We start from the raw sequence: 13,653 nt of genomic DNA on the forward strand, positions 1-13,653 counted from the left end.
AAAAGTCTACCCTGCCCTTTCTGATGACCCATATGGTCTACTATTGAAAATAGGTGACAAACTTAGGGTACAAAATTTTTCTACGAAAACCCCCAAAACCCATAGACTTCTTAGAAAGTGTCCCAATACAAACTTGAATGGTGATGATAATGATTACTGCTACAATTACAGTGAAATGAATGGCCAATTATGGTAATTATTACAACAAAATGTTAGACTGGACAGTTGCCTATTTTTGGTTGGTTCCTATGGTGTTTCAAATAGGCGTGAAGATGTGGTGCATTAAGTGCCATCTAACAAAAATCCAAAACATACAGTTCGGTTCAACGATATATAAAGGATAAAGTTATGATTAGAAATTTAAATCTATATGTGTGTCTTGTAATAACGCCAAACTTTGTTTGAACGTGACTGTGCATAGTGCTCATTAATTGCTCTGGTAGTATACACCCATATACAATCATTCATACTTGGCATTTAATCAAGGCGAGAGCCACCGACTACAATGCCTTCAATGTTATACCAGGCGTGTGTAATCAGAACAAATATGTAGGAGTTCCTTGCAAATAAGTTGTCTCACTCCCTATATAAGAGTAATTATTTAGCCTTTTTCCCTTTACAAAGTCTACTTGTCGTTTGCAACTGAGATTCGTTTCCCTCAGTCCCATAGCTCACTCACTTACGCCAACCGGTAATTTGATCCTTTTTACGAAATGACCATTTCCTTGACCACCTGAACAGCACTGTTCGATTACTGTAGGGATTCGGGAAATGCTGAACCTTTATTTTGTTTTATTGTAAGGAGTCAAGTTGAATGGCCTGGTCTGTTTTATGGTGTGAAATTAAATGCTTTCACGGGCATTTTGAATCAGAATTTGGTAGTCATCTGACGTGTGCGTATGAAATACGGTCATAGTGTAAGACTTCTTTGACTGGTAACCTGTGAAGGAAAACGAACAAGTAAACCACATTGTGTTTTCCTTTGAAAGAACCAAATACAAGAGAAGTGATTGGTGGATGGAGGTCCAGGACGGGAGGCGCTGAATTCTGATTGGTCGCTTCCTCCAATTGCAGTAAGTTCCTGATTCCTGAAGAGTGAAGAAGCTTCGCCCGAGGCTCAACGTTAGTCCTCACTCACCCGGACCCGGTCTCTTTAAATTGACTTCGCGTGTTGGTCTGCGCTCTCTGCCCGCCTTGTTGGTCTTTGGGGGAAAAGCTTTTAAGGTATGTTGTAGATGACTGAATTCATGGTTTATGATGTCAAATTGTTCTGTAGGACAGGATTGTTGATGTGGTAATTCATAGTAACCATGACATTGCTCCGAAGACCTGTGGTGTTCTGTCAAAAAGCGTAATGGTTATGTTTGTGAACCGCACAGGCCATGGCCACAAACAAAGACAATGAAAGGAATTCGTGGCCAAGCTACGTGGCTGTGCACACTATGTTCGGTCTAGCTTGTTGTTGACAGTCTAAGATACTGTTGTTGCTTATGTCTGGTCAGTCTAAGGTAGGTTGCAGCTTGTTAAAATTAAGCGGCCTCAGACGTGTTTTAGGCCCAATGGTTTGTAGGCTAGAAATTCTGGTAAAATTTTACAAGTTGCCAATAAGACTCCAGCCAGCCATTTTTGCACGAAAAACCATTTTGAGTTTTTCATGCAAAAATTACTGTGAATTAATAGGGCACTAAAAGAACCTTAAAATACCAATATAACTTCACCAACGGGTGTTGACTGGTTACAATTTTGCCGTATTAGCTATGGAGGGGAGGGGTATTCTTACCTTATAAGTCGTAAATTTTCTAATTTTTTTATTTGTCATTTGCGAATAGTGTTTATGGGGTTCAAATTAATGAGAATGAAGAGCTCTTTTCAAAAATGTAAGTTACAATTTCATAGTGTGTATTGGCAACTTATAAAATAATACCGAAATTCTGGTAGAACTATAGGGTAGCTTCGCGTCGCCGACGGCACTGCGTCTTGACTTTTTCTACAGTTTTTTGGTTGCTAATTATGATTTTACCTCTCATTTTTGGCGCTCGAGTCTAATTAACATGTAATTAACCCCCGAAGTCCATCCAACAAGGGGTTTCCATACGCGATCTTCACAAGACAGCACGGTAGATACGTCTGTTTGGAACAGTTCATATCCCTTCCAGCAAGTGCAATAACTTGTTAACGTATGGGTACCCCTCCGGGCCAGTACTAAACACGGCGAAGGGACATTCCATTTGGCCGATGACAAACAGATGCACCACCAGTATCAGAACCCCTAAAAGTGTAGAAAAAACCAGGGTATTATTTTACTTATAGACATTAATTGCTTTCAACATAAAATGTAGGTTTTTCTGTTGTATTATGATGTTATTTGAATGATTTTGAGGTTTATTTCCATCGCAAATGAATACTTATCCTTCCCCGGCAAATGATATATACAAAATTAATAAAATTACGACTTGTCAGAATACTGCACCCCCCTCTCCATAGCTAATATGGCAAAACTGTAATCGGTATATCATTTGCCGGGGAAGGATAAGTATTCATTTGCAATGGAAATAAACCTCAAAATCATTCAAATCACATCATAATACAACAGAAAAACCTATATTTTATGTTGAAAGCAATTAATGTCCATAAGTAAAATAATACCAAAACCAGTTGAAAAGGTAAAAACAGGCACGGAGTTAATATATAGAATTACCGAAATTCTTGTACTGAAGTAGGACCTCAGCTTCACAGGCACGTTTGGGGATCTGGCCTTTCTGATGTGTAACAAAGTCGGTAGATCTAAGTAGTTGGTCTGCGGCGGCGATTTCCGGGTAGTTTACAGTTTAGTTGGCCAGGCCGCGCAACACCTTCTGCCCGGACTACAATCACTCAGCCAAGGTAAGTAGTTCCGCGACCCGACCCTGCTCGCGACCCAGCGGGTGGCCAGGTTAGGGCACGCCACCATATGTTAGGTTAGGTTGGTTACATTTGGTTAGGTCGGGACCTGGCACTATAGGAAAAGTTTGTCTTGTTTGTATTCATCCGCCAGTTTCCTAGTCGGAACCTACACAACAGCCTTGGCCAAGTAAACTGTAGGCGCTCCCGATTTCCTTCTAAATTGACTCTTTCTACAGTTTTTTGGTTGCTAATTATGGATTTATCTTCAATATTTGTCACACAAATGTAATTAACCTGTAATTAAACCTTGAAGTCCATCCAACAAGGGGTTTCCATATGCGATCTTCACAAGACAGAGCACGGGTATATACGTCTGTTTGGAATGGTTCATATCCCGTCCAGCAGGTGCAATAACTTGTTAACCCTTAAGGGACAGCATAATTTATCAATGTGCAGCACCCCAGACTGGGGAAACTTTGAGGTCGGCAAAATACAAAAAAAATCACATCAATGGAAAGAGAATGACACGTACATTCACACTGCATAAATAAAAGAATTCTAAAAAAATTTTCCCTACCTTCTGCGAGAAGTTGAAAATGACTATTTACAATCCCTTGTGGGGCCTCATTTACAAGACAATTGTAAATTTTATAAACTTATATATGGTTTTGCTAATGTTTTTTTTTTATTTTGTAAAATTTTTATTACTGCTCACACAATATCAAAACAGAAAAGAAATAAAAGCAGTAACAAATTTTTTGCATATTTGTTGTAGAATATTCACGTAAGTTTACGAGAAGGAAGATTCCATAACTCTCTTTTTACTTTTACATGCTTTTTCTAATATTTCTTTGCAATTTTCTTTGTAAAATTACATTTACAACCGACATACTATCGTAAAACACAAAAACAAAAATCAACAGCAACCCGTTTGTATATTTACAAGCAAATTTACAAAAAGACCCATGTGAGAGCGAGAGATGCAGTACCTTTCCCCTTGAAGTCATAAGCATTACTGATACTGGCTCAACTCTCACGTCTGTATAAAAGTTGTCATTAGTGAATAATTCTGCTTCACACTGAAGCGCAATCCGTCCACCTCCCCAAACCTGTTTTACTTCGCACTGAAGCTCAATCCGTCCACTAAGGGTTAACGTATGCCCCCCCCCCCTGGCCAGTACTAAACATGGCGAAGGGACATTCCATCCCCTCGATGCCAGTACTGAACACGGCAAAATGCATTTAACTCCCTCCTGTTGGTGAATGGCTGCCTCTCGTTTTTCCCCTCCACAGGGCTCCTCCCCAGTGTAAACATGTCTGCTCCATTTCTGTGTTCTCCCCCACCCAAAACCCTGAATTCCCACAGTCCCCCTTTACTGTTGAGTAGAGTTAGGGGGCAAATAACAATTGCCCCACAACAAACAAACTCACCACCAGTATCAGAAGCCCTAAAAGTGTAGAAGAAACCAGTTTCCAAGGTAAAAACAGGCACGGAGCTAGTACTTAGAATTACCACAAAGTCCCTTAAGTAGGCTATTAGGTACTATATTATAGCCATCATCTGAATATTTTCTATATAGGCTATCTACTATATTATAGCCATCACCAGAATATTTTCTGTATATCTGACAGTGAACAGGATTTCCACAGTTCCTCAACCAAACTGACCTTTACTATACACTTACATTACATTCAGTTCGAAAGATATAGCTTATCATAAGGTGTAGGCCTATCATTGGAAGTGGTAGCAGAGGAGAAGGTAATCATTATATGGTAGGTGATAAGTATGTAAGTCGGTAAAGTTGGGGCATTACTTTAAAAACTGTCGATTTCAGACTTCTCGAGTCGACAACTTTTGGCGGTGTATGGACTAAATGCACAGTGTGAATGCACCATGTATCATGGTCCAAATGCACCGGGTATCTGGTCCCAACGCACCACTTCCCAATTAAAGTGCATCTTTCCTTGTGGTCCCAATGCACTAACTTAATTCTCATAACTCTTGCTATTTGGGGAACTATATAAGTATCTATATTCACTTTGCAGGATTATTTTCTTTGATATAGTGAATCATTTACAAAGCCTGAATGCAGTAAGAATGTTACAAAACCAACAAATACATTATGCTGTAGAAGAAGATTAAAACTAATTAAAATGCATTATTCCTTATGGTCCCAATGCACCAACTTAATTCACGTAATACCTGTTCTTTGGGTAACTTTATAGATAACTATATACATATTCACTTTGCAGGATTATTTTCTTTGATAGTCTAAAGTGAATAATTTAAAAAAGTCTGAATAAAAATAGAATATTACAAAACCAACAAACACATTATGCTATGAGGGAGAAGCTTAAAACTTTACTACCTTGCTAGGTAGCTGCCTCTTAATTTAAACTACAGGCCTAATTGTTTCTGAATATTTTAAAAATAGAATATTACAAAACCAAAAAGACACTTTAAGACTTCTGCCAGAAAAATTCATATTCTATAGACTTAGCTGGAGTAAATAAAATAAAATATTGATATCAAATATAATAAAAAGGATGAATGATATAGAAGCTTTAGTAAAGAAATAAGACACTGTTCTTTAAATTACTTAATAACTACTTTTAACATGCTAAAAACTTTGAAATTTAACCAATTTCGAGTAAGAATGACAAAAATTTGATGATACCAGAATCAACCAGACATCAAGTGCATTTTTATGCAGTGTGGTGCATTCAGACTAAGTGGTTGGTGCATTTAGACCACTGCTGGTGCATTTTGTCTAGTTTCCCTTTTGGCCTACATAATTTTAATGTAGCCCAGTGCAGACTAGAATATTACCCTGCAACAGCCAACACTGTTCAGTCTGGGTAAGACATGGGGCCCTGCTAGTTAGCGTTCATGCACCATCCTGAACCCACTCTAATTTCTAACAAATTACAGTTTTCATTTTACAGCCTGCTCAGGTTGCTGAAATTGCTGGGCTGCTTCCTTAGCTAGCCTGTGCCTGCAGGTTTTCTTTGCATTTTGTTCCTCCCACTGTAAGAAGGTACCTAAGAAAATTGAAATAACCTGGAAACAACCCAAGGAAAAATAAACTGGTTGTGATGGAAGATTAATTTTTGTCTGTCAGGGTATGTAAAAGACAGAATAACAAACATTTTTTGTTAAACTGTTTGTTCTAACAAAAATACAAATCAGAGCCTTTGGCTGTGTTGAGTATTTTCAGCACAAGCTGGAAGCAGTCATTGAAACTTGTCAGCAAGGTGGTTAATTGGAAATAGGCAAGTGAGTAGGGGAATCATTCTCTCACTTTTCAAAATCTAATCTATCATTTTTTATTCAGCTTTGTGGTAAGTGTTCATGCCTTGTTTTTGTAACGGACATTAACAAGGAAAGTGATCACCAGAAGTGGAAGGATGTGAGTGGGTGTGTGGCCACATTGTTGACAGAGCCCCACTGTTTTTGGTTGCTCTGCATAGCCCTGGTCCTGTAGCCCTGGCTTGCCTATATGGAGTGTGCTGGCTGGTCTCCTTACGCAACAGAAGAGGTTAGGCAAGAAAACGAGGAGGCCAAGAAATTTGGTATCTTACAGGACCGATTACAGGTAGTGTGGAGATCATAGGGACATACAAGTAATTACAGTGCTTCTAGTCCAGTAATATTATAGATCAAAAGTTGTTCAGAACTAAACTTTTGAAATTGCTAATTTTGCTGTGGTTTGTAAATTTTGCTGATACAGTTTGAATAATTATTTATTTTAAATTTTAATCGTATTCCTTAGTTGAAAATATGATTTTTATATATGTAACTTACCAAATAATTACATAGCTATAGTTTCTACTTACGCGGCAGCTCAAAATTCGAAATTCGCGGTTGCGCTCTTTTGTTTTGAGTGTAGGTATGTTGCCCCGCCCACTTTCGGGGAAGAATAGGTACAACTTAGCTAAGGAGCTCAATTCGTTTCTGCCGGTTAATGACTGAACACCAGTTATTAGCAGCTCTCGTTTTCGTTTTCACCGAATGTCGGAGATCGTGTTTGGTGAAGTACTCTTTTGTTGGTAGCGCAGCTATTAGCTTAGCTAGTTTTTTGGACAATTTGAGTGGTATTTATTCATTTGGAATTCTTGACCATTATGTCTGACTCTAGTTTATCCAGCTCAAGGTACTGCAGCAAAGGCTGCAAAACTAGACTCACGTCGGTAAAATACGACCAACATACAATTTGTTGTACTTGTAGGGAACAAATTTGTTCCCCTGATTTGACTTGTGACGAATGTAAAGACTGGGATCAGGGTAAATGGAAAACTTTGCAGTCTCATTTAGACAAATTGAAAAGGGACAGAATTAGGAAAGCTACAGCTAGGGCCGAAGCTAAGGCTTCTGCTAGTATGGGCCATTCTTCAAGGGAAGATATTGATGTTTTACCTATCCCTTCGACGCCTGTGACAGCTTTTTCTCCCATTTCCAGCCCTCCAGCTTTTCCCATCACTCCTGTACCTAATTCTTATTCTGCTGAACCCAATGCCATTGCCAGCTTAGAAGCACGGGTAGACCAGAAATTTAATTTACTTGTTAATACGGTGTCCCAAATTGGGAATTCTGTGAAAGTCCTAATGGACAAATTTAATAGTGTTGTGTCAAGTGATGTGTTCGTCCCACCGATGCTCCTAGACCAAGGTCCCTGCTAAACTCCCCTTGCAAACATGGGAGGAAGCAAACTGACAGTCCAAGGGAGGTCGGTGGGGTTTGCCCACGAGCAGTCGTCGCCTCATCCGAACCCGTTGTCCACCGATCCCAGGCCGCGGATGAATACCGTTGGAAAGGTATTAGGATGGATACGCACACTCTTTCTTCAAGTGGATCAGACTCGCCCACATCTAAGAGACGCAGTGACCGTTTCTCTCATGTTTCTAGACCACTGAAAAGGCTAGGCGCTTCTATGGACTCCAATTCTCCCCCGCCTCATAAGCGAGCAGCTGAGAGAGATCATAGCCCTCTCCCGTCTTGTAGTTTCTGGGCTTCGCCGACAAGAGATTCTCGCTCTCTTTCTCGCGCAAGAAAACGCCCAGACAATGTTCGTAAACGCCAGTTCACAGACGGTTCAGGATCCGACCTTTCTCCTTCAGAGCGTCCAAGATCCGAGCGCCCATCATCGTTTGAGCGCACACCATCGTCGGAGCGCCCATCACCTGAGCGCACTGCTCCAACCTTACCTGTTCGGGAACGCCCAGCTTCCAAGATGGAAGAGCCCGTGTTGGCCCCCTCGGAGCGGGAATGGCAGTCTTCAGAGCGCCCATTATTGGCGAACCAAGCGTCCACGGACAGGACTTTTGCTTCTACAGCGGGTGGGCGCATTTCATCCATGCGCCCAGTCATGGGTGGTGCATCTTCAATCAACCCCTCTTCTCATGCGGTTGTGACCTCTCAGCAAGAATTTCCTTCAGTACCTATAGACCCTTCTTTGGCGCCGCTTCAACTCCGGCTTGACAAAGTGTTGAGCCTTCTTGAGAAACCAACTCCAGCAGTACAGGACACCGCACAGGACCCCGTAGAACCTCCAGGATCTCCTGTTTTGTCCGCCGAAGATCCTGTAGAAGAGGAACAACCCACCTCTCATTACTCGGCTCTACTCAGGTTTTTCCTGGTCTGCTACCCGTCGTCCTTCTCCCCAGTCATTCCTTTATCGCCGGGTTCAGCTTACCTCAGCATGCGTCAACCTCCAGGTACCACCAGACTTCCGCGCCTGGTGTTGTCTTCGTCTTCAAAGAAAGCTTTCGGCTGTATGGATGCCTGGCTTGCAGAGAAAAGGAAAGTCAAGAAGGCGGTTTTCTGTTCTCCTCCTTCTCGCTTGGTAAGACAGAAGTATCTGGCTTATGCAACGGGAGAAGCTCCGTCCTTAGGAGGCGCTGCCCCCTCTCAAGGAGACTTCTCCAGTATTATCGATGCTTCTCGTTGTTCGGCCTTCGCTTCAGCAAGAATTCTTTTTTCATCCTCTGAATTGGACCACCTTCTCAAAGATATTTTTAAAGTATTTGAGATTTTTAGTTTCTTAGACTGGACTGTAGGAGCCTTGACTAAGAAAATAGAAGACTGTGCGTTACTTCAAGAAAACTTCGCTTCGGACTGGCTGGGTGTTTTGGGGTGTGCAGATAGAGCTGTTAGAGATGGAGCAGTAGAGCTAGCTACCATCTATACTACTGGAGTACTCAAGAAGCGAGATTTGTGGTGCTCGTTTGCAGCTAAAGGTGTCACTCCGTCAGAACGTTCCTCGCTTCTATTTGCGCCTTTAGTCAAGGATAACCTTTTTCCGCAAGATATAATAGATCGAATTTCAGTCGATCTTCAGAAGAAGTCTACCCAAGATCTCATCACGCAATCCACCAAGAGATCGTATTTTCCTACGAAAACAACCTCTACTGCAACTACTAGGACGTCGTCGCCACTGCAACAACATCCCTTTCGAGGAGGTAGAGGCAGTCTACAGTCCCGTCCGAGAACCAACCTTCGAACCTCCAAACCAGTCTAACATCAGGAAATGAGACTTCGGTCCTCCGTGTCCCAGTGGGAGCAAGACTGTCACATTTCTGGCCAGCATGGGAGAAGAGAAATGTGGAACCATGGTTACTGAAAGTTTTAAGAGAAGGTTATACAATCCCCTTCGAGGAAAAACCTCCATTAGTAACCTCTCCAATCAACTTAGCAGCCTACTCAGTAAACTCAGAGAAGTTTTCTGCCCTATCTCGAGAAGTTTCAGCCCTTCTGGAAAAGAGAGTAATAGAAATAGTAGGGAATGTAAACTCAAGGGGATTTTACAACCGTCTCTTCGTGGTTCCCAAATCATCAGGAGGATGGAGACCTGTCCTGGACGTCAGTGCCCTGAACCGCTTCGTTCAAACAACGAAATTCAGAATGGAGACGAATCAGTCAGTTTTGTTGGCCATCCATCAGGGAGACTGGATGGTCACGATCGACATGCAAGATGCCTACTTCCATATTCCAATTCATCCGGACTCCAGGAAGTATCTAAGATTCGTGTTCCAGGACAGAGTCTTCCAGTTTCGGGCACTCTGCTTCGGACTATCCACGGCCCCTCAAGTTTTCACCCGGGTACTCGCGCCCCTTACGAAGTGGCTTCATCTAATAGGGATAAACATCTCTCTGTACCTGGACGACTGGCTTCTTCGTTCCCCATCGAATTATCAATGCACGGAGGACTTACGGAAAACACTTCGCCTCGCCCAAGAATTAAGACTTTTGATAAATTTCAAGAAGTCGCAATTAGTCCCCACTCAGTCTATTCTCTATTTGGGGATAGTGATAGACTCTCGGAGTTTTCGGGCTTTTCCATCCCATCAAAGAATACTCGCTTGCCGAAGGAAAGTCCAGGACTTCGTGACTCGCAACTCCTGCTCAGCCAACGCATGGATGAGTCTTCTTGGAACTCTCTCATCCATCGAGAAGTTCGTTCCATTGGGCAGACTGCATTCAAGAGCACTTCAATTCTACCTCAAAGCCAATTGGAACAGGAGGTCTTTTCCGGACTCGTTCATTTTCAACATCACTCCCCAGATAAAAGAGGATCTCGGATGGTGGTTGGCAAAAGACAGATTTTCGGCAGGAATGTCTCTAACTCCAACGAACCCCGACTTAACGTTGTTCTCCGAAGCTTCGGATCTGGGTTGGGGAGCCCTCCTCAACAGCATGGAAGTATCAGGAACTTGGTCTCCTTCCGAGAGAAACCTCCACATCAACGTGAAGAAACTAAAAGCAATTCATCTTGCACTTCTACATTTTGCAACGATAACCTACCACAAAACTGTAGCGGTGCATTCGGACAGCATGACTGCACTAGCGTACATCAAGAACCAAGGAGGGACTCATTCTTTCATTCTCAACGAAGCGACGAAGGAACTTCTTCTTTGGGCAAGGAGCAACGAAACTCTTTTAGTGACTCGGTTCATTCACGGCAAGCTGAACGTCCTGGCGGACGAATTGAGTCGAGGAAAACAGGTCCTACCGACGTAATGGTCACTCAATCCACAGGTATGCACCGACCTGTGGAAACTGTGGGGAAAACCGTCAACCCTTTAACGCCGAAGCCCTATTTACAAAAACGTCTCCCGTATGCCGGCGGCGTTCGGTGAGTTAGCGCCGAAGCGGAAAAAAAGTTTTTTTCAAAAAATCACAGCACACTTAGTTTTTAAGATTAAGAGTTCATTTTTGGCTCATTTTTTTTGTCATTGCCTGAAGTTTAGTATGCAACCATCAGAAATGATAAAAATATCATTATCATATATAAATATTGGAATATATGACAGAAAAAAAAAACTCGTATATAATTGTATACAAATCGCGCTGTAAGCAAAACGGTTAAAGCTAATGAGTTATTTTTTTTTAGTTGTATTGTACACTAAATTGCGATGATTTTGGTATATAACAAATTTTAAAACGATCAAAGCAACACAGAGAAAATATTATCACAAAATGATGCATGAATTGTAACGCTCGGACGTAAAAAATGTTTTTTCAAAAATTCACCATAAATCGAAATATTGTGCTAGAGACTTCCCGTTTGTTGAAAAATGAAGCTAATTGATTGAATATTACTAGACTGTAAGTGTTTTAGCTTACAATTGCAGTTTTCGACCATTTCGGTTGAGTTAAAGTTGACCGAAAGTCGAATTTTTTCTATTTATCGTGATTAATATGAAAATATTTCAAAACTGATAAAAACTACAACCATGAGTAATTTTTTGTTGTATTGTACATGAAATTGTGCACATTTTCATATATAAAACTTTATGTAACGACTAATATAAAACGGTGCAAATATCACGACAAGACGAAAGAATTTCTGAGATGTTCGGCCAAGTTACAGCGCAGACGTAAGGAAAATGTTTTTTTTAAAAATTCACCATAAATCGAAATATTGTGCTAGAGACTTCCAATGTATTTCAAAATGAATTTAAACGATTGAATATTACTAGAATGTAAGAGTTTTAGCTTACAATTGCGTTTTTTGACCATTTCGGTCGAGTTAAAGTTGACCGAAGGTTGAAATTTTGGCAGTTATCGTGATTTATGTGAAAATATTTCAAAACTGATATAAGCTACAACCATGAGCTAATTTCTGTTGTATTCTACATGAAATTGCGCACATTTTCATATATAAAAGTTTATGTAACGACTAATGTAAAACAATGCAAACATTACGACAACATGACGAAAGAATTTCCGAGATGTTCGGCCAAGTTCTGTACGCGCAGGTGTAAGGTTTTTTTTTTTTTTTTTTTTTTTCTTTCAGAAATTCACCATAAATTGAAATATTGTGCTAGAGACTTCCAGTCTGTTGCAAAATGAAGGTACATGATTGAATATTACTAGAATGTAAGAGTTTTAGCTTATAATTGCGTTTTTTTACCATTTCGGTCGAGTTAAAGTTGACCGAAGCTTGAAATTTTGGCAGTTATCGTGATTTATGTGAAAATATTTCAAATCTGATAAAAGCTACAACCATGAGTTATTTTGTTTTATTCTACATGAAATTGCGCACATTTCCATATATAAAACTTTATGTAACAACTAATACAAAACAGTGCAAACATTACGACAACGTGACAAAAGAATTTCTGGCGCGGACGTAAGGAAAAAGTTTTTTTCAAAAATTCACCATAAATCAAAATATTGTGCTAGAGACTTCCAATTGGTTGCAAAATGAAGGTAAATGATTGAATATTACTAGAATGTAAAAGTTTTAGCTTACAATTGCGTTTTTTTACCATTTCGGTCGAGTCAAAGTTGACCGAAGGTTGAAATTTTGGCAGTTATCTTGGTTTATATGAAAATATTTCCAAACTGATAAAAGCTACAACCATGGGTTGTATTTTGCTGTATTGTACATGAAATTGCGCACATTTTCATATATAAAACTTTATGAAACGGCTAATATAGAACAGTGCAAAAATTACGACAAAATGACGAAAGAATTTATGAAATTTTCGGCTGAGTTTACGCCCGTGAGTAAGAAAAAGTTTTTTTTCAAAATTCACCATAAATCGAAATATTGTGCTAGAGACTTCCAATTTGTTGCAAAATGAAGGTACATGATTGAATATTACTATAATGTAAGAGTTTTAGCTTACAATTGCGTTTTTCGACCATTTCGGTCGAGTCAAAGTTGACTGAAGGTTGAAATTTTTGTAGTCGACGCACGGTACGTCCACTCGGCACCCAACAGACAATTTTAGTCGACGTATGATACGTCCAGTAGGCGTTTAAGGGTTAATAGACCTGTTCGCGACGTCGAGGAACAATCTGCTTCCTTTGTATTGCTCCCCAGCCCCGGACCCACAAGCATGGGCAACAGATGCCATGATGCAGGACTGGTCGAATCTCGACCTTTACGCCTTCCCTCCCTTCAGCATGGTGAGAGATGTGCTGAGGAAGTTCAATTCTCACGTCAACGTGTCAATGACACTAGTCGCTCCCTTTTGGCCACACAAAGAGTGGATTCCCGATCTTTTGAGCCTTCTGACAGACTTTCCAAGACTACTTCCTCAGAGGAAAAGTCTTCTCAGACAGCCACACTTCCTCCGATACCATCAAGGATTATTCACTCTCGCTCTGACAGGCTTCAGACTGTCAGGGAACTTGTCAGAGTGAAAGGATTTTCAAGAAAGGCTGCAGAGGCTATTACTAACTGCAGACGACAATCTTCCTCTGCAGTCTACCAATCCAAGTGGACAGTTTTTAGGAAGTGGTGCCAAGAACAAGGAATT

General features: G+C 40.7%; 1 protein-coding gene across 2 annotated transcripts in view; it reads left to right on the forward strand.

Moving 5' to 3' along the window:
- Nucleotides 1-1,072: 1,072 nt before the first annotated feature.
- The window catches only part of LOC136831369 (uncharacterized), a 41,223-nt gene continuing 28,642 nt past the window's right edge, over nucleotides 1,073-13,653 (forward strand). The window contains exon 1 of one of the 2 annotated variants that reach the window (XM_067091695.1): nucleotides 1,073-1,224. The gene's annotated coding sequence lies outside the window, so the exon portion shown is untranslated. Of the gene's footprint in view, nucleotides 1,225-1,303; nucleotides 1,509-13,653 lie in introns of those variants that run through there. The other variant, XM_067091696.1, reaches the window with a different exon arrangement.

Source organism: Macrobrachium rosenbergii, chromosome 48 (genome assembly GCF_040412425.1).
Source record: "Macrobrachium rosenbergii isolate ZJJX-2024 chromosome 48, ASM4041242v1, whole genome shotgun sequence".
In the NCBI taxonomy this organism is placed as follows: Eukaryota; Metazoa; Arthropoda; class Malacostraca; order Decapoda; family Palaemonidae; genus Macrobrachium; species Macrobrachium rosenbergii.